This window comes from Poecilia latipinna, unplaced genomic scaffold, assembly GCF_001443285.1.
Source record: "Poecilia latipinna isolate Pla-1442-1.1 unplaced genomic scaffold, P_latipinna-1.0 Scaffold57, whole genome shotgun sequence".
Classification (NCBI taxonomy): Eukaryota; Metazoa; Chordata; class Actinopteri; order Cyprinodontiformes; family Poeciliidae; genus Poecilia; species Poecilia latipinna.
In genome coordinates this window covers 835,513-857,243 of record NW_015112673.1, presented here as the reverse complement: position 1 = coordinate 857,243, position 21,731 = coordinate 835,513, and the positions used below count along the sequence as shown (strand labels likewise).

Sequence of the window (21,731 nt, the reverse complement as noted above, 5' to 3'; positions counted from 1 at the left end):
AGTTACTATACATCAATACAACAAAAACAAAGCCCAGTGGCTTCTCAGGGTCAGTACTCCAACCAGTAGGCTCTTTTCAGACAGCAAAATCTATTTCCTAGTTCTTGAAATCTATTGGTAGTAGAGCTCCATTCTTTTGTTTCAGCACTTCAGGAACTATTTCCTATTGTAGTTTCCAGTCATGTTTATAGGTATCAACTGCTGTAGCTCAATGATAAGTGAATGAAACAAAATCACGACTTATGGGGATTGGTTGGGAAAGCTCAATTTTCTATCAGAACCCATCCAAGATGAGCCTTTAAAGGCATCTTTCTATTATGCTCTCCCAAATCATTTTCTCCCATAACCTAAATACCCTGAAACTTCAATCTCCCCTGCAGGGGAGAGATTGAAGGTTCAACATTGTTTGGGTTTGTTGTTTTGGGTTGTTCGTCTTAACTATTTCCACTACTAGTACTGTTTATGTTCCATGAAATATCCTTCTGTCTCCACTGAACTGTGTGATTTAAAATCTAAAACAAAAATATCCTTAAAATAATAGAATAACGGAAAGAATTCTCTTGTGAAGGAATATGCTGTTTTCGGCAGGGCTGTGCGATAAAACAGTAATGGCAGCTATCGCGACAGACACGTGATCAATATCAATAGATATACATTTGATAGATTGTTGATGATTCCACTGAACTCTGATCCAGAACCGTACGACGTTTCTTTCCCGCCCAGCTAAGCAAGCTTGGTGGAATCAGCAAACTCGCTCGTTCTTTGGTTACCTAGCAACGACTAAATTAGTCGTTCAGTGGTTACCTAGCAACAACCAGTTGAGTAACTTGGGCAGCAGCAGTTCCATGTTGCCTCTAACAAACTGGCATATATCTAGGTCCACTCCGCGTGTAGTTGAGGCGGATTCAACGCGAAACGTCCTCACAAAGGTACATTTTTACGACACAAGACTCACAAAAGAAACTGCTCAGTAGAAAACAATGTTCACATCGAACCATTCTGAGTCAGTCCAACCAGTCGGAATAAGGATGCGTAGTGTGACTGCCGCGCTCCAAGCGGTACTGATTGTTGTTCGTTGGTTGCTCTGCTGGAGAGCGAACAGGGCGAGGCGCCAAACTGGCCAGTATCCATTTGGATTGTGGGAAATGAAGGAATCTGTCACTAGCAACGTAGGCAATCGGTACGCTCGACGTCGGTACGCTATGACGTCTAAAATGTGATGGTGCGTGCACAGATTTCACAGAAAACGCACTCTGTACACTTCAGTAATTGGAATAAGTTTCTAATTTCGCCACAGTGTCCCATAACTGCTTAAAAATAAAAAAAGATCAGGGTGGAGTGAAAGGAGAGAAAGACTGCAACAACACCAGAGGAATTTGTGAATAAAAGAGGAAAGATTATGTCACCAGTTTGGCCATTATTCAGATATTTAAAACAAAAAGTAAATTAATAAATATATTATGATACGAAATCCTTATATCTTGATAATACCTAGCCCTGAGGCAACAGCTAAGCTACAATAGAGCTGCAGAGTGATTGATTATGGCAACAAAAATTGATTGAAAAAAATAATAGTAATAATTTCCAAGTTTGTTCGTTAAAAACACACATTACAAATTAATTCTTTATAACACACAGAACTTAGGCTACGAATTTAATTAAAGTGAGTTACGTAAACAATATGACCTAATACAAGTCAATATGCATGTAAACAAACAGCAGAGGAAAGGAGCAACAGTGTTTTTATCTGATGGAAAAACTTCATCATTCTCTTTCTTCTTTTTTTTTCCCACCATTTTGATGGTATTGTGCTGTGCTTGGCAGAGCAACAAGAGTAAAAACCCTCAAAGGCATGTCGTACTTCAGGGAGCGCCCCGGTTCATGCAACCCTAACAAATGTTTCAAAGTGCCTGAAATTCTAGGCGCTCACCCTGGTTACCGGAGCGGGCAACAACAGGAGGTGATATTTCATCCGGCGCATCGTTCTTAATGGTTGAACTGATATGTGGGGCTTAGTGCAAAGTCTGATTTACTTGGATATTAAAAAAAAAGATTAATGCTAAATAACAAGAGCTGCAAAAGAAACCAAAATTGTTGGTTCACACTGGATCAAATCAGTGACCAAATTACAGCCTATTTTCTCCACAGAGAGCTGTAGACTGTTTACTACCACTCTTTGTGAGGGAGGGAGAGAAAATGAGAGGGGTTAAGTTTTATAGAGGAAAAGCTGATTCGACTGAAGACACTCCCCCTGCCTGAGCTGGGGCCCCTGCATGGAGAGCTTCTTTCCACTTCTGAGCTTGGCAGAAACACATGGCATAATGGCAGTGACCCTGCTTCACTTCTGGACACCAGCAACCATCACCAGACTGTCTACAGCATGATCCTGCAGGCTCTCGCATCACATCACATGATGAAATACATTAGGAGCTCCTCATTCAGACCTTCGGCTGAGCAAGAAAATAATAAAGAAAAAAGAAAAACTGTTGCACAGACAGTTTTAAGGAGGCGAAACTTGGCCGCTGCGTCTCATTTGACTTTGTGTGCATGCAGTCAAACGAAGCAGCGACGAAAGCTCAGTGCTTCTGCTAAATGCTGCAGTGCACAGCAAACTAGGCTTGACAGGAGGTACAGATGAACAAGCTCCAGGTGTCGTCACAACACCAACATCGTGACCTCAAAGGGGAGGTGGAAACTCAGCCAATAACGTAGAGCCCGCTCAGCCAGCACACTGGTTCACACCAAGGTGACAGACCTGGTTGGAGGGCGGTGGACCTTGTGTTGCTTCTTCACCGTCAAATGCTGCTCGTCATGCCGAACACTGAGATACATTGGTGTCTTTATACGGCTCAGAATATGTCGCAAATTTATTGCTGTCAGTGGAGTCGGCATTTATTGTATAATTTATCACTTATCATGATACATTTCTTATTAAAATAATTTTGATTTATGTAGTTAATGATGCTTAAAACACCCTAAAACTGTCCATTTTGATGAGACTGTTCATTTTACTTTTTTTTCCCCCACTTTTGTTCAATGAGAGTATGCCAATAATTTTTAAAGTATGACTAAATGCAGTTATTGTGTTCAGTTTAGTGATACAAATCACACTTCTTTATGCGACTGGTTTCTTAAAGAATCATGTTACAAATTGGAATGTTTTTCAGGAGCAGTATTTGTGTTTGTGGGGTCATGATGGCAGTGCCATGCAGCCACAGATATGCAGTTAACTAAAAAAGAAGTAATTAATAGTTCTTATCACTTTTACTGTTATCACAATAGAATCATGATAAATGTATAAGTCCATATCATCCTCCCCTATGCTTTCATGCAACAGGCGTTTCATAAAGAAATGTCTAAAAAGCAATAAATGTTGGCTAATTATTTTAGTGCCACACATTCAGACTCTGCTCCTGTGATATATTTGGTGCAATTTCCTTACTGCAGCATGAAATATTCTAGAAAGTAAAGAAGATAAACTTCCACCTTATTTCTGTAAGTTTTCATCTAATAATGCTCATTTTTCAGCTCAATCCTCTGACCAGCCACCACCATTCAAGGTGGGCATGTTGTGTTCAGGGTGTTAATTTTCCGCTACACGCTGTGTTTTGCATGCAACACATAAAGGAAAAGTTTAGCTCTTCATGCCAGATCACCATCCTCCACATGTTTGCGGTGTCCCCAGAATGGCTTGTGGTAAACTCCGGAAAATTATTTCTGCTTCCTTTCAACAATCTTATTATTGTTCCATAAGGGGGCAGATTTATGGAGGGCACAGCTAATATTGGCCTTCTCAGGAGGCTCTCCCACCTGAGCTGTGGATCTTTGCAGCTCCTCCAGAGTTACCATGGAGCTCTTGGTTCCTTCTATGACTAATCTTCTGCTTACCCAACCTTACAGTTTAGCTAGACAGCCATATCTTACTTGGCTGGCAAGTGTGCCACACTATTTCCAGATAATGGATTAAACAGTATTTGGTGCAATGTTTAAAACTATAGAGTTCCAGTTTTATTATCCAAGTTTAATGCAAAGTTTAATGCAAAGTGCTCCTTGGTCATTGGGAGGATGTTTGTTCTCTAGCAAACCTCTGAGGTCTTCACAGAACAGCTCGGTCTCTACTGAGATTAAATTACTAACCGTTGGACTTTTGAAGATAATTGGCTGAATTGGGTTTTATTTGGGAGTAAAGGGGTAACACGGGACTGAAAACACATGCATACAACATTTAAAGGGGCAGTATTATGTAAAATTAACTTTTTGAGCTTTGCATCTTGTTAAAAAGTTATTCTGTCATCACAAACATACATGGAGTGTTTCATCCATATTTGAGAAGTTCTTTAATCTTTCACATTTTTCAGCTGTGAGAAATGTCTGGCCGGACCTAGCCTCACCTTTGAGACACAGCTCCTCCTCAGAGCTGCAGCTTCACTCTCCCGCATTAAGCTCCTTCAGACTAGCCAGCAGAAATGAGCAAATTCCTGGTGAAACTGTGCATCAACTGATCTCATTATATGAGCCACTTCTGACTAAAACGCTTGTAAAACCGTTGTCAGAGGGTTAATAGAGGAGCATTGTTGTGATGACTTCCTGAAGGCGGAGTTTCAGAAAAGCAGGAGCTTCTTAAAGAGACAGAGGCCTAATTCAAGGCATTAAATTACACAGTCAAATTTATTTTAAGTCGTATTTGACATATCCAGCATTTTTAACAAGTGAAGTTACTTGATTGTGCTAGCCTGGACGTTACATAATACTGCCCCTTTACGATTTTGCATTATAACAAATTTTGGCAACTATCCTTTTTGACTATGGATGGACAAATGCATGGACAGAAAATTTTATTTATCACAAGCCATAAATCGAACAAAATCCAAGGAAATAAATTCAAGTTTGTGGTTGTATCGTAACAAAATTGAGAATAAGTTCAAGTGGTATGAAAACATTTGTTGCAAGTCCACACTGGCATGTGTTGTGTTGGCTGTGGAGGGATGTGGTGGCTGAGGGGGAAGGCTGGACCAGAGTGAATTAAGTTGAGGAGGCGGTCATGTAACAGTTGGGTTCAGGCAGAGTTAAAGCCCCCTCGCTTGCTGTGCTGCAGCTGGTAACATTTACCTCAACTCCTACCCCATAAAATGCTGCGCATGTGTGCGTGTCTGAGTGTTTAAGCAAGGAGAGGAGCCTTAAAACATATAAACTCAGCCTAGATTTTTTTTTTTTTTACAATGGAAAACGAGTAAGAAAAACAGAACTCTTCTTGTTAGAAACACACCATCGCAAGGACGCCTTTAACAAGAGTCTATTACCTTACAGTAAAGAGGAAACGTGAAACCAGCCCCGACCTCCTGAATGGGGCTCACAGACACGTTGTGTTTTTCTTACTTTTAAACAGTTGTTCACACACAACTGCCTTTCAGCATCACGTCATCGGCCAATAAGAGTTAAAAAAAAAAATCCAACTGTGCTTCTGTTTGAAGGAAAGTCAGCATGCACACAACGCATACTGTCAGGGTATGATAATACAGTATTAACACAATCCATTACCATAATCTAATAGCTTCTATTTGATGCAGAAAAGTTCAACAGACTGCAGAAAAAATAAACCAAAAATTAGACTCCAAGATCTATGTTTTTCATCTATCCATTGTCTACACTCGCTAATACTTTAAACCGCGAGAATAAACTGATTTTAGATGCCTTATCAGTAACAAAAACAGAACCAACTCTATTACTTACTTACTGAAGTAAGAGGCATTAATTGTAGATTAGTTAAATTGCATCCCAATTTTAGCAACCCTACCCAATATTAACCAAAGAAGCACCAATCTGGAACAAGTCTATTTTTTTATATTATTGTCTTACAGCTCATAATCTTCTCAAAAACATCCAAAAAGAGACAAAGTGGTACTTAGCTGTCTATCAAACAAACTGCCTCTACTGCGTTTTAAAACTGCTCCTTTCAAAGTTAATCATAACGACACAGATGATTTCTGAATATTTACTCTACAAGCCCTGTGACATTGGTCACTCTGTGCAGGAGATTAGATCTCAAAAACAAATAATGGGTCAAATATTTGGCAGCAGAGGGAGTACTGCCATTGAATGGCATCTGGACGACAACATGCTGGGGTTTTTAAAGAGCTATCTGCTTTCCAAGACTTTAAATCCGTGATTTTTTTATTTTTATTTTCAGAGATTCAATTTCAATCACACACAGAAAAAAGCTACTTTTAAATTTCTTTTATCAAAACTACTTGATTACAAGCTGTAAATGCAATTGAATTAAACTGGTGCCAACTTTCCTCAGTTTTCACTACCACAAGAAACTATAATAATAGAAAATATTAAATATCAGTTCCAACTACTGGCTGGACAACAAGAATTGAAGACTTCCTTTAGCAGCTTAGCGACAAGCTAATGAAGACCAACAATGAAAATTAAAATGATTTTATCTTAATATAATTTCAAATGAAATCACAAATCTTCAGTAATAACAAAAGGCCATATTAGCTCTGGGATAAAATGAGCCGTCTCATTTTAGCTCTTTGTTTTGATATTCACCATCCTCTGCTCTGCACTGAATTGTGCCAACAACTTGTGGTTTGTATCCGTTCTTTATGGAGCCACTAAAGAGGTGACAATAGCAGGTCTAACAGTGTCAAAACCTTAATTGGGAAGTTTAATGTCGGATAAATTTATGTATATAGCAAGCAATTTTGTGTTTCTATTTTGTGTTTATTTATAAAAAAAATAGTTTGTGAATGTATGGGAATGCTAATAATTATGTTAGAAAACAGATTTCTGCTGCAAATATACTTCAGTCTGATGTTTTTTTGTTTATTGTGCTTTGATTTTATTATATGAAGCTTTTAATTTCTCTGTTGCTGAAAATGTGTTATTTAAATAAACTTGACTTCACACCATTTAAATTAAATATCTGGTTCCTAACTCTTCTTTGTGTCAGCAGGATGGTGATTTTTCAATTTCCTTTAAAGCTACAAGTCAGATGGATGAAAAAAGAAATAACTAGAGCAACTATTTTCAACTTAGCCTTCTTGTTGATCCTGTGCAGAGGTCCAAAGCTTTCTCACTTGTTTTTATTCCAGCAAATTGAGATAAAACTCCCACCACTTTTAGATTTTTCATAGAAAAAACAAAAACTAATTTATCTTTTATTTTCTGCTTTTCTACTGTGAAATATGTGAATGTGCACCAGACTTTGACAGCAGGCTACACTTATACGCTGAAACTTTAATCTCACAAGCTAAAAAATACATCCATTCACATATTTGAAACATTTCTTCATAAACAATTTACAAGATTGATATGTATATATTTTAAAAACGTCCAAAAGTGTTTGGGACTTTCAGCAACATGCTGTCTGCAGTAGATGACAGATCGATACCTGATCCATGATGGACTCTGGTAGCGAGTCCAATACTTTATTCCATCACTAAACATCTAAAAAATTATTTTACAGTAAAAATAAGAAAATATGAATGTTCTCTTCCCCTTCTTTTTGCTTTTACAGACAAATAACTGTCAGATGACTTTAGAGTTTTGTTTTAAATATCTGAAATACTGCCAAACTGGTGACCTTTCCTGTTTTATCTACAGTTTCCTCTCAAGTTTTTCTTCTCATTTTCTTCTTTCACACCATTATTTTTACTTTTGAGCAGCTATGAGGTAAAACATGAAACTGCTGCTGCGCAACTTAGTCAACAGGCTGTTGCTAGGTAACCAAAAAGCGAGCGAGTTGCTGCCACCAACCTGACCGACTGAGCAGCTGAAGTCTTTTCTTGGCCTACAACTCTCAGAATGCCGTGTGGCTCTGGATCGGAGTTCAGTGCAATTATTATTTATTTCATATTGATCATGTTGCAATATATATTGCTATTGATTTGTTGCCCAACCATTAGCTAGTCTAACAACATTTAGAGAAGAAGGTAAGAACTGCAGTTTTCATTTTGATTCAATACTAATAACTAAATTAACAAATAAATTGACCTGATTGCACCAGTTTTTCGTAGCCCAGCATCATACTCTGAAAGGATGAAAATACCAGTATTGCCAGTATAGGCATGTCATGTTAGCAGCTGTATTAATCTGAAAATACCACTCTCAAAGAGGTCGCTCTGTATTACGTGTAATAATTGTGTAAGATCTTTACAAAGAGACTGTAGAAAAGCTTTCAGGGTACGATGTGTGCAGCTGCCGCGCCAACAAACTCCCAGGAGATGCTCCTGCAGATTTGTCTGTGGAAGAGAGGAGAGGAGGTGGAAGAAGCCCCAGGTAGCCTCACAGCAATGCACCATGAGAAACAGGAAGAGACAGAGAAAAGCACTGCTGCTCACATCTTTTCCAGCCAGTGAATCCCTCCGTCTCCCACTGACCAGCTAAATATTGTATCAGCTGGAAGGAGAATCTACCGGTCTCATGACTGGCGGGGATTCTTTTGTTCGATTGTTATTGTTATTATTTGTTCCTACATGTAGGAACGTGCTGGTCTATGTCTGTGTGTCTGTAAATGTGTGTGTGTGTGTGTGTGTGCGTGTGTGTTAGAGTGTCAGAGGGCAGATGAAGGGACATTTGAGATTGTTCCACCGACCACGCCGTCACTGAAGTGCTTTTGATTGGTCACTTTGAAGTTACCCGTCTGTTTTCCTCCCTGCCTCTCTCTCAGTGCACATCCGATGTGTGGCGCGCTGCTGCTCGGTTCAGAGTTGGATGAACGACCTTGAGCAGTCGCACAGGGCTGTGTTGCCATGGCAACGAAGCCTCGCGCAGCCAGTAACAGCTGGATGCAACAGCACTCCCTGAATTTTAGCGGGTGCCACGATGTTAATAAAGCGACTCTCTCTGTCTCCTCCCCCCCCCTCCTTTTTTTTTTACTCCTCGGTCTTCATCACCGCCTTCATCTCTCAAATCTTTATAGACTCGCATGGAACTGCACTACAAGCTGCTTTTCTCTTTCTGCGACAATTTAGCTTGTTTTACATGAGCTAATTGAGTCTAATTGATGCGAGTTGGCCATGTGCAGTCCTGGCAACCCGCTGACTGTGAGGCGGAGGAGAAAAAAAAAATCCCTGACAAGTTGAGAGGACAAAGACGGAGGTAAAGAGAAAGAGCCAGAAATCAAGAGTGAGCCACAAGTTACAAAACAAAACGAAACAGAGAAAAGCGCATTGAGATGGGCACTTGACATTCCTCTCACAGAGGAAATAGCTCTCGGAAAGAAAAAAAAAAGGCGGCAGAGGACATGAGCTGCACTGAGGCATTCTTGGAGAAAGAAAGGAAATGGAAAGTGAGGATACACTGCACGATTCTGACAGCCCATCAGCTCAACCCACACATCTCCTTTTGCCTCCTCTCACCCCCCAACTTTCCTTAATACTTAGTTAATCTTTTCTGCCTCCTCCCCCTTAAACTTCATTCAATACTTAATCTGACAAAATAAATGGTATCAACTAAATTTAGCACGTTTTTCTTCCTGGAATGAACAAAAAGATCAACCAGATTGGATATTTCATCTGAGGTTTTGGTTGTTTGTCCTCATCATCTGAATCAGGATCTGTTTCTTTCAGGTTTTGATGCTGATTTGTTATTAACCATTTTACAATCTAAAAGACCTGTCTCTACGTGATTTTGAAAGTTATTTTAAACTCAATTAGTTTAGCCTTCAACAGAAAAACATCCCAAGATGAAAGATTAGGCTTGAAGCTTTCTGCAAGATAAATTATAATCAATGCAAGAATATACAAAACGATGATTGCTATTTTTGTAATGCTGGTCATGCTAATTGCTAATATGATGGTAAAGCTAATTTAATCAATTAAATGGTGCAGCACATTTCAGCAACAAGGCAGTTCAAAAAGTTTCACATCATAAAAATACAAATTCATAGTAGACCATTTTAACTCTGTAATAACGGTTTTAGGGTGGATTCACACCAGCCCTGCTTGGTCCACTTTAATCAAACTATAGCTTGTTCACCTGTAAAGTCCAGTTTTATAGGGGAGGTGAGAACGGACAATTAAACTCTGATGTGGACCGAACTCTGGTTCTCTTATAAACCTGGAGTTTGGCTCAGTTGGAGTGAACTTTGCATATGTATCTGAATTCCAAGTGGACTGAAGATCGCTCCAAAAGCAGGAAGTGGACTACGGCACATGGCATTCTGGGTAAAAGTAACTAAAGCAAATGTGCGTGTCTAGCAGTAGAGGGAGAAATGGCTCATCGTCTGAGTCATTTGTTATAGAACAAAAAAAAATAAGAAAAAAGACAGATGGAAAAAAACATTAGCATTGGCTATCCTAAAAAATAAAAAAATAAAAACAATGAGATGCTTTTGTTGTTTGCTGTTTAGAATCTGCTAAAAACATTTATTCATTTATTCATTTATTAATTTGAAAAATACTGTACTTTATTTTTAACCCTGACTATAGGATTCATTGATCTAATGCAACTTGGCAAGGAAAAATATTGCATTTCATTGCTAAAAAATGTCTGCCAGCTAAAAACAACCAAAAAATATCTTCAACATTGAACATATTGGTACAATTTTTTATTTTTATGGTTCATCAACTCAAGCATTCTCAAGTTGTTTGCCTCTGATTGTCCACCTTGTGTCTTAATCCAGCCCAGTTCCCATGAAGGCTGCTCTCATTCACATATTTTTGGTTTCTACTCTCAAAGAGTGAAAGAAATCTGAGAAAGCTCATTGCCAGCAAAAGTCACCAATTATCTGTGTATTTGGAAAACAAGTTATTGAGAGGATCCAGCTGCAAAATCTGACCATAGACACAAGGAAAACACAGGTGAGAGAGAGGTGCTGCCAAATGGAGCATTAGTTACAATGCATCTGTGCACTTAGTTTTCCAAGTGTCTCTGCAGCCCACCAGGAAGGTTTTAAAGATCGAGTGGATAATTACAATCAACATGTTGGCAAACCCTGCGTTGGAAGCCCAATATCACCTTCATATCAGCCACTGTGTTTCTACAGTACACCCGCAGGGACAAGCCAAGCAGGAGTTCATGGAGAGGGCATATCCCGTATTTACATATGCTTTTTATATTTCCTATTTGGGAGAGGGAAGGGTAAGCCACTAGTAATTCACAGGCTTCACGTTTAACGTGCAGGAATTCACCAAAACCTGAGTCACGTTTATGGTTTCATCATTTCGTCTCACACAAGCTGACCTCTTTCTTTTATAACCAAATAAGACAAAGAATTTATAATCTTCTTTAAAACATTGCATGTTTCATTACTTCGAGATCATAACAGTTTAGACATTTTAGGACGTTGTATGAAAACTCTTTTCTTTTCCGCACATACAACTGAACAAAATAAATATGCTGCCGATTGTGTACTACTATGCACATAAATTTAAATATTTAACACCCTCTTGTGCCTTTATGTCTTTGGAAAACATCCTACAAACCTAATGATATCTCATATGAAACTGCATAATTAAAAAAGAACCGTCTTTTATGCAGTAGCATAATCTGACACTGGAAAATGTGGTGTAATTCACTTACAGTCTCATTAATATACCACTTTGGAAAAATTAATATACATATACCTTACTTGACTTGCATGTTCTCTTGTCTTTCCCATTTTGAGAAGGGGCCAAGTAAAATGGTTGAATGCGACACATTGGATTGAATGCGACACATTGGAGAAGCTAGGATCATGAACCACTTATAATTTTCATTTTGTTCATGTATTTGCATTGACTTATGCTTTTCAGAGTTCTTTTTTGCATCATCGTAGATCACAGATAAAAGAAAAATATCAGCCTTGCTGAGAAACGGTGCTTGCGTGAGAACATCACTTCCTGTGTTGTCTTGACTCAAACAGGGCAACAACTTCTCGTTCAGCAGCTGGAGCGCCGACTCAAACTCACACAGGGCTGCAGTGTGACTTAAACCACTCGTAATATAATCAGCAGGATTATGCATGTAACAGGGACAGGAATTACAAAGTATTATTGTATAAATATTTAGAAAGCTCCAGCTATGGAGGAAAAATCTATCGTATCATATAAAATAAACAAGCAATTTAAATATTTAGCATTTCAAGAGACGCTTCCGTCTCTTCTGGTTGATAAATTAAAAACAATTCAGGCGAGGACAAACTAAAGCAATTTTATAGGCAAGAGATGCTTATAAGAAGTGAGCAAGAAAATCTTTTAAAAAAGAGCTGATTTGGGTGATAAATACAAACTCAACTGACACATTAAACTGCCTGCCAACCTTCAGGAGAGTAGCAGGAAAATGTGTCACTTCACGTTTTAGCTTGAAGCTCCGGAAAGAAGCCTTAAACTTTATCAAACATTGAGCTGAATAACAAAAACATCAGATTATAACTGGAGGTTAAACTCCAGGTCATTGCCTTGTTACAAAAACTTGTTACAAAATTTTTGATTCCTTCATATTTTTTGCTTACATATTTTCCTACATCCTGTTTTTCCCTCCCAAACTCTCTCAGAGAAAAGCCACCACATGTTGCAGCCACAGCTGTGCGCAGCTGTAATGGGGTTTTAAAATAATGCTCCTCAGTAATTTCTTGGAATAAGGATAATCTCAGTCTGAAGTGATTATAAGTCGTTTCCTCCTCTGCTGTGAGAGTCATTCAGGCTCCAAGTTTTCTGCCTTTTAGTGAGCACATTCATAGAACAACAGCATAGAGCTCAAGTACTCTGGGACTTTTCTTTTTATTCAGGAAACTAAATTCATCTGGTGCGCTTTTGTTTCGGTTTTTGAAAAATACAAAAGTGGATTTAAATGTTGGAAAAACACGACCCATCAGACATGCTTATATTTGAAAAAATAAATAAACATGAATGACTGTGTTACTCTTTCTATAACATATTTGCAGCACAAAGTATTTCCATTATTCACTATCCAGCTCCCATATTTTTAATATGAAGTTCAGTTTATCACACATCTAGTTCAGTTTCACCTTAATTTGCACACCTCAAGTCCCAGACCCTGAGTCCAAGTCAAGCCCCAAATTTTCTTGTTTTTTGGACTTAATGGTGACTCGGTTCCTCATCTATTGCTGTTAGGAATAAGCCAGTAATTAGGGCTGAAACAATTAATTGTGATGAATCTATTCTGGAAATAATCGCCAACTAATCTAGGAATTGATTAATTGCTAACTTGAGTATATAGACTCAAAAAAGGACAACATACTCGGAGCAAAAAACTGTAGAAAAAAATAAGCATTTTGCACATAAAACATAAAAACTTTTTCTGTAAATATTTTGTACCCAGAACACATCAAGTGGCACAGATTTACCTTCACCTGATTCAAATTCTGTAAAAGAGAAATAATCTCCTATCAAGCCTCTTTTGCTATCTAATTATTAATTAATCTAACAATGAATCAACAGATCAGCCCTGTACTGTAATGATGTCGAGCAGAAAGAGCTGAGATTTTCACATGTTGATGTTAGAAGCATTTTTTAGCTGCAATGCATCTTTTGCTACAAATGATCAAGCACTCACTAAAGGAATGCTTTAATTGCATTTTAGGCAGTATAATGTTTATTTTTTTATTTTAAAAAAAAATTATTTGTGTATTTGCATCTCTTAATTATTTCCAACATTGCATGAAAAAGGTTTGTGGAAATCTGCCTTTTTTTTATCCGATTAATCAACAGATTAAACGATTACTAAAATAATTGTTAGTTGCACTTGCAGCCCTAACTGTAATACTTCCTGTAACATCAAGTTGCACAATAAAATGAGTTAATTTAATGCAACTTAAAAATATATATAGAATCGAATCAGGTGTGTTTGGAGTAGAGATGCGTGAAATCTTGGAAACCTGCTGAAGATTATTTCTCTGTTTAACATTTCCTGACATGGAGAGAGAGGTCTCTATAACAACGGCACAACAGAACCGCTCACTGTGCTGCATTCAAGGAGATCCGGGGGACAGAGAGAGGAGAAGTCTGCACAGCAAAGAATGCAAACCATCAGAAACTTCCTGATTCCACAAGAGAGACGACAAAGGTTTGAGAAACAAGATCGACCAGGACGGGCACAAAGGACAAAAATGCCAGGCAGATATCCAGCAGGACACCCTGCCTGATCCGCCTCCTCCCAGCATTTTAAACGTCCTCCCTCTTGCGCGTACGGATACACACACCCAGACCAACCCTGCTGGTGCATGAGGTCCTATCTCCAGAAACCTCCTCCCCCCTGGAGCCTGACCCAGACACCAGCATCCCCAGTTCAGCTCTGTCCCTCTCTCCCCCACCCCGATTCACCAAACATAATGCATCACCGTCACCCTCCTCCACATCATCAATACCACCATCCTTCCATCCACTTAGGAAAACCCCTCACAAGGTTTCCACAACCCAGCCTCAAGGCTTTGCGACCGGGCTGTAGGCGAGTGTGCAGAGCAGCAAAACTGACGGTAAGTCGGCGAAGAGCACGATGCTGTGGCTTCGACTAGTATTGTTGATGATTAATGTATCGTTTTAAAATCAAAGGAGCAACACTAAACTTACCCAGAAGGAGGGTGGCAAAATATGTGAAAGTTAAATTTAACCTAATGTCATTGAGACTGATAAAAACAGGCTGGAGTGATTTGCAAACCAGGCAGAGAGGACTGCAGGCAGGGACTACTGTCATCATTTTTCTAAATGAATCACTGTGTATAAAATTATCTCCACCGCAGTTTCACCGAGACCACACTAATCTCTTCAAATGCCTTAAATCTAGGTTCATAGTCACAAACAGAAGAAGTCAATGTCTGGATTACAGTCTTGGATCTTCTAACTAGACACAGGCAGGTTGCAGATATGAAGGTAAACCCAAGTTTGGCATTTTTACACTCATGTTAGGTCAACTTTTAATCACCTCTTCTTTTGGACAGGTGTGGAAGCCCATCAGAAATCTGATGCAGACAAATCAAGCAAACTCTTTTTTCTCTGTACTGATGCATTAATCTCATATATAAAGAGTAATGATTATAGATTTCTGTCTCATATGAGGCAAAACATTTTAACATCCAACAACCAGGGTGGATCTTGAACAAAATATATTACAATTTTTAAATAACTGTTTATTATCATAATTATTATAATCTCTTCTGGTAAAAGGAAATGGATATCCATGATGATAGCGGTCAAACCGAGTCGCCCAAATTCTCCTGGTGTGACAGAAAACTGAGTTTCAAAGCCAAAAAAAGTTATGCTCATGCTTTAAGAAAATAATAGACTGAAATGAGAGTTATCCCACTCCGTGGAGCATACAATAGAAATGCCCTTTCCCACATGTTGCTGCACACTGCCCGTCAGCTGGATGAAACAGGATTCTTACAGATTTTCTTGCTTACAACAAAGAAAAACTTGGCAAGAGTATTTGTAAAGTTTTCTGGTTGCTAAAAATATGGACAGACGTGGAGTGCAAAGTAAAGCAGAATGCCTGAATTTATCAGGTGTTTGTTTTGCTTATAAGTAGATTTTAAAATACATAGATATTATACAATGTTGTAAATAATAGTACACTTTATGTTATTTTTGCAGCATTAATTTTGCAAGGTAATTAACTGGCACTAATTTTGACCGCTAGCAGAAAGAATAATCAAGAAACTTTTGTCAAATTTAAAATGTTTGTTTTGTCCTAACTTTTCCCAGATTTACTTATAAGTTGAAGGAGACACATTACCACAAACATTCAGATTTTAAAATACTTAATTTTGAACCTACATAAATCATCATAGCAAGAAATTAAATAAAGTCCTTATTCATTTTGAACAAGGAAGATGTCAGAGGTAAAACAAAATAAAGTTTCATGTCCAGTTTGAATAGGAAGAAGCAAAAGTTTATTAAATCCTACAATCAATTGTCTTGGCCAAATATGTCAAGACATTTTTGGACAACTGAAAGTTCATTTAAAGCGTTTTTTAACTGAATTGTTTTCTTTCACGTGTATTTAGTGAGGGTAAATGACAAAAAAATTATCTAATAAATTTGTTTCACATTTTGAGTCAGATATTACAGAAAAGGAGGGATGACTTTTTTTTTATTAATATTGCACAAGTCATTTAATTGTACTGCGGGGCTTTGCATGACAAGGTGAAAAATCACAGGTGTGCAGACTTGCGAGGATGCAAGAAACAGATGCATGAGTTCAAACAAAGAAAGCAGAGATGGGCTCGAATGAAGTGACAAATGGGGAAAGCATTCACAGTACTGAAAATTTGGACGCAGCTCCAAATTATTTCTTCCGATAGTAAAATCTTAAACAGACTTATACTTATTCCACTTATTCCCGGATTTCACTGCAATTACCTCAAGCTCTTATCTCTCACCTGCAGTCCACACATCAGCCTCGCATCCATTCAACCTGTGTTTGCACACACACTGAAAAGAAGACTGCTATTATCCCCTGAAAACCTGTGCAGTAGTAAAGATCTGGTGTCACGCTCAAGGACACGGTGGCTTTTTTTTTTTTTTTTTTTTTTGCATGTGTGCGCAACACAGACAAACACACAACAACACATGCCTGGCTGTGTCAGGGATCAAACCTTGAACCTTACGAGGCGCAGGGCAGCGGGAGCGCACAGGGCCGCGCTGCTGCCCCCTGCAGACCCGCACGGGCACATTTTATGACAGCGAACAGAAACTGCCAAATCCTTCTTTCTTCCGCTACACACACACCAACACACACACACATGCGCGCGCGCGCGCACACACACACACCAGCACACATTTAAAGACAATGCATCGGTTATTCAGTGCACAGTTACGACACATCGCAGAGCCACTGCACTTTTTCTCTCCGCTCTTATAACACACAGTCCGAGCGAGAGCAGTCAGCATCGTCTGCGTCCATGCACGGGAATAAAGCTGTAAAAACAGCAGGGTAATCTTTGGGCAAACATGGTGCATACAAGTAAAAATTAACAGCGTTTCAATTCCTTTAAGTTACGACAGAGGGAGGTTCAGGTGTGACTGTCCAGTCTTTGAGACCAAACGATTAGAATATAACCATGCGCTGTGTTGAACTGTGCAGAAACCATGTTTAAAAAAGTGTGAGTTGTTCCTCCTAAAAAGAAAAAAAAAACTTCCCCGTGTTCCCTGAGCTCTATGTTGGAAACACAACTGTGATCCAGCAGCAGCTTGCGCGTAAACGGAGCCGCTTGATCCGCCAAGTTAAGTTGATTAAAAGCTGCACATCGACTCGTTTTGCAGCCCCAACTGTCGCACAGACGTGACAACAACCGTGCACCCCAGAGCAGAGATCAGCGGGGTGATTTCCCTGCTGTCATGCACTAAGAGACCGTGCACCGTGCCCTCCGCAACGCACTGATGCCCGGCCAGTTGTCAGTGCGTGTGCGTGTGTGTGCACCGCCACTGGAGACCCGTCTCAGTCCATTTCCGACTTGCGTCGACATGCAAACCACAAACAAAGTCCGGCTTAATTAGCTGAATGTCTTCCAGCACGCAGCGCGGTCTTACCTGGAGAAAAGCGTTATCTCCCTCCCGGATCGATAATTTCTTCTTTACACCATTAACTCTCCGCCATCTTCGGCACTGTTTGTTTAAATGGGAAACACTCCCGGAGCCCTTAGCCAGGTCTGTAAGTTGAGGAGGCGCGGTGGCTTCTGGGGAAGCGAGTTCGGAAATGAGGAGCAGAGAGTTTGCTGCTGCCTGGTTCAACACGGAAACGGACTACAGACGAGACTCCACCAGACCGGAGGAGGAGGCGGAGGAGGTGACAGAAAAGGCACCGTCTGTCTGGCAGCCTACAGACGAATGTCAGCCACTGAAGAGATAACGATGCCTCGGTGTCTTATCTGTTCACCAAAAAACATATACCGAGTCTACAAATCAGCTCTCTCAAGTTTTTCTTCATTAAATTAAATTAAATCAAGTTCAATTGCATTTCTGTTGTTTGGATATATAAAGGCTGAATACAAATTACCAGAGCCAGCTCAGGTTTGTTTGAGGCGCTGAGCAGAAATTAATTTCCTCACCCATTTACAGTCTCAGCAAAAAGTTTCCCTCGTATATCTTCTTTTTTTCCCGTTACTCATCAAACACCAGCCGGATATCTGGGAAAACAAATACATTTTTCATGCGTTTCTACATTTCACCAAAACTCTGTTTAACATCACTAAAAACGATTATTTATAAAAACACAGACCAAAGTGGAGATTTGAGGAAACGACGTCTTTGTGTTTGCGTCTGTACATTCGAAAGCGGAGATTTGTGGTCTGGCACATTACAGTCTGCAACAAATAATTCACCAATATATCCATAAAATTGCTTTGACATGATTCCCAGTCGATGTTATCTTGTGTCTTATTAACTTTATACTCTAATATGGTACTTACAAGTAGTTTATCTACAGTAGGACCTAGCTTTCGACCCATTCAAATGAACTTCCTGGCGCCATGTTTAATTCTTAATAACGAGTCCTGTTTGTTTTGAAGCAATCTGATTGGCTGACGGTGGTTTTAGTTTTGCGCTACACTGCCCCCTATGAGTTTGGCATGTTTAATACAATGTGTGGGATGAAAACTTTTCTGAAACCAATTCTGGGAATACAATGTTATTATTATTATTATTATTATTATTTTAATGTAGCAAAGATAATTTTTATAAAGACCCAGCTATGTGTGTACAATGCCTTTCAGATGAGTTTTGGACTTTTTCTTTGGGATCATCAAGCAAATTAACCTTTCAAGCCTGGACTTTGGTCTAGCCAGATATCTGGGAAAACTAATAAATTTTTCTGTGGAACATTAGCATGGGTGGGAAAGGTCTTGGGCAAAAACCACTTGATAACGTTTGGATTGTTGCCCAGACTTTTTCATTTTGGACACTGACCTTAATTAAGGCAAGTGAAGCCTTTCGTAATCTAGATGCTTTATGTTCTTTTTGTCATGATTTCCCTGTTTCCTGCCATTATTCTTGCTGCTCCTCCATATATTTTCCTTACCTGCTGATTTGCTCTTTGCTCTCATCTGTAGCTCTGCTCCTTCTGCACTTGTTGGCATTGCTGATGGCTGTCACCTGTGCTGCTGTCTACATAAACTTTTACTTTGTACTCCCTTAGGGTGAGTTTTTCTCTTGTCAATCACTGGTCAAGTATCCTGATTTTATACTTTACCTATTTTTTGTCTTCTAACCGTCACCGCTGACTGCTGTCTGCCTTTCCTGATCATATCTCTGCATTTTTATGGGATTCATTAAAATAAAACAGGTCTCATCTCCCTTTTCTGTTGCTGGCCTGGACTATTTACCAGACCAATAAACTCAAAGTGATCTTTAACTTCACCACGATGAAACCAGATCATCCCTGCTCATCAAGGCTTCACCACTTCCAGTTGCCAGTACATGGAGTTCCAGTTTCTGTCCAGTCCTTTGGGTGAAACAATCCCCAGTAAGTGGGCACTCTCCTTTATCTTGCTGCCTTTACTTTAAATATTCCAGCATGTCAACATTCAAGTCTCCAAGAAAGAAAGCCAAAGATTTCTGGCAGAGATGCTGCCCTGTTCCTGCTTGGACATTTTCACATTTCTTGTCAATAAAAACTGTTTTACATTCATGAGGTTGTGGTTTCTGTTTCAGGTCCACAACATCATACTTAAACACTTATTTAAATTTCAAAAAACAAATTAGACAAGGATGTTGACATCAAATGGGGAATCATAACTCCTTTTGCTCTTTCTAAAGAACACCCTCGCCTAAAACCCACCTTGATGTTTACCTCTCTGCACTGTAAATATCCGGTTATATGAGCCACATGCTTGTATTCGTTACATATGCCTCCAGTTGCTCATTGTTGCAGACAAATACTAAATGTCACTTCACATCCTGTATCCTTTACTGAACTGGTCCTGTTTCCCCGGAGGGGCTGCGACTTCTTCAGGCCATGCGTCTCTCACGGATGAGACCCATATGTGGGCTCCATATGCAAGCTGGCAGGGTCGACGACGAGCAACGGCGTCGATGCTTGGTGGCCTATGAACTGGGATGGAGAGCTCCGAAATCCGTCGCCATGGTGACACCAGACAGACAACAGCACAGATACAAGGACAGATAAAAAAAAAGGAAGTGACAGAGACAGAAAGGGATCCTGCTGTGTCAATAACACTGAGACTGAGCAAGAGGAGGATGCAGAGAGAGAGAAGTGAGACAAGATGATGGGATTGTGGAGTACAGTTAGGAGAAGTCTTGAAAGATGCAGGAACATGAACACAGATTAAAAGAAATCGTGTCTGTTGCCTGAAAGAGGAAAATATAAATGTGCTAAAGACGTACATGTAGGTGAAGAAATTAAAAAAGCTTGAAGTGTGGCAAGGAGAAAGAAGAAGGATACATTTGAAAGAGTAAAGTATGAATCTCGCGGTGCATCAGACGGTATAAAACACGGATAAGGAAAATTAATGTTAAAATATTTTGGACAGTGTTAAAAAAGAATAACGACATAAGATATTAGGCTACAATATACGAAGAGATATGAGAAGATGTGAAGAATAGAAGCAGAGATTTTATTCATTACTGGAAAAAAATGTGACTTTTTTCTCAGGATTTTGACTTTAATCTTCTGAGGTCAAAAATCAAAATTTTGAGAAAAAAGTCAAAAATTTTATGATGCTGCATTAATTAGTGTCATTATAGATAGAAAATAAGGAAGAGGAAATTTCTATAAAAGAAAACTAAAAAGTATTTGACTTTGGAAATTTTGTAAGTTGTGGAAATTTCCATGTTTTTTAGAAAATGTCTGAGTTTTCTTGGCACAAATTCACTCCTCTTTTTCTTCTGTCTAGAGTGACCCTAATACATTTATGAGGAAAAAGTCTGAATTTCTGTTTGTTTTTTCAGTGGTGCTATTCCTCCTCTATACAAATCTCATGTAAAAATGCTGTTTTGTTATTTTCTGAATTTCTTTTAAATTCCCAAAGCGAGTTGCACCAAATACATCCAGGTGGCAAACATCATATTAAATCCATTTGCACATTTTTTTGCCATTGGGTTGCAGTTCTCCTCTGTTCAGCCACCGTACACTCAGTGAAGTTATCAAGGAGATGGAGAAGCATTGTTTTATTTTTTAATTATTCCTTCAATTAATTGAGGATTCTGGCTCCTGCCCCGTGGAGGCAGTTTTATAAACATTTAGAACAACATCTGACCGGAGGAGTTACACTCAGAAAAGTTATTCAAGCTGAGCTCTGGGTCCGGTTTGGGGTCACCTCCCAGCGGGACGGGTTCAGAAAAAAATCCTGCCAAGGGTCAGTGGCATTGTAATCAAACTCTGAACCACCTCGACTGACCCTGTGAATGCAGAGAAGCAGTAGCTCTTATCTCTGAGTCTAAGCAGCGCCGCACTAGAGGAAGAAGTATTTCACCTGCTTGTATCAGATTTGTTTTTGTTTCTGTCTCAATAAATACGTCTGAACCGTAGGTGAGGTTAGAAAAATAGGTGAGCTGCTAATCTGAGATGTTCACTGTTAGGTTGAGCTCTTTCTTCACCCCCACAGGTTTGCATTACTGCTGATCTGTCAATTATTCAATTACACCATTGCATAATTAATTAGCCAATCTTTCTATTTATTATGATGAAGTAAATTATTTGCCATCCTGCTGAACAATTTCTATCACACAACAAAGAAGAAAATGAAGTTCCTTCATCTAGAGCAGTGACTTATACAAAATCTGATCTCTTTATGTTTGATAACTATGCATTTTATTTTTTATTTCTTT

General features: G+C 39.1%; 1 protein-coding gene and 1 long non-coding RNA gene across 4 annotated transcripts in view; both read right to left on the bottom strand.

Annotated features, from left to right (window-relative positions):
- The window catches only part of LOC106961324 (nuclear receptor coactivator 3-like), an 80,284-nt gene extending 62,545 nt beyond the window's left edge, over nt 1-17,739 (bottom strand). The window contains exon 1 of one of the 3 annotated variants that reach the window (XM_015054983.1): nt 17,478-17,739. The gene's annotated coding sequence lies outside the window, so the exon portion shown is untranslated. The remainder of the gene's footprint in view (nt 1-17,477) is intronic. The other 2 variants (XM_015054992.1, XM_015054975.1) reach the window with 2 other exon arrangements.
- A 297-nt stretch (nt 17,740-18,036) lies between these two features.
- LOC106961126 (uncharacterized) lies at nt 18,037-18,432 on the bottom strand. The gene is made up of 3 exons (XR_001427713.1): nt 18,356-18,432; nt 18,166-18,250; nt 18,037-18,073 (listed from the first exon to the last, which is right to left on the bottom strand). It is a non-coding gene; the product is annotated as an uncharacterized LOC106961126 (long non-coding RNA).
- Between the last annotated feature and the right edge of the window lie 3,299 nt (nt 18,433-21,731).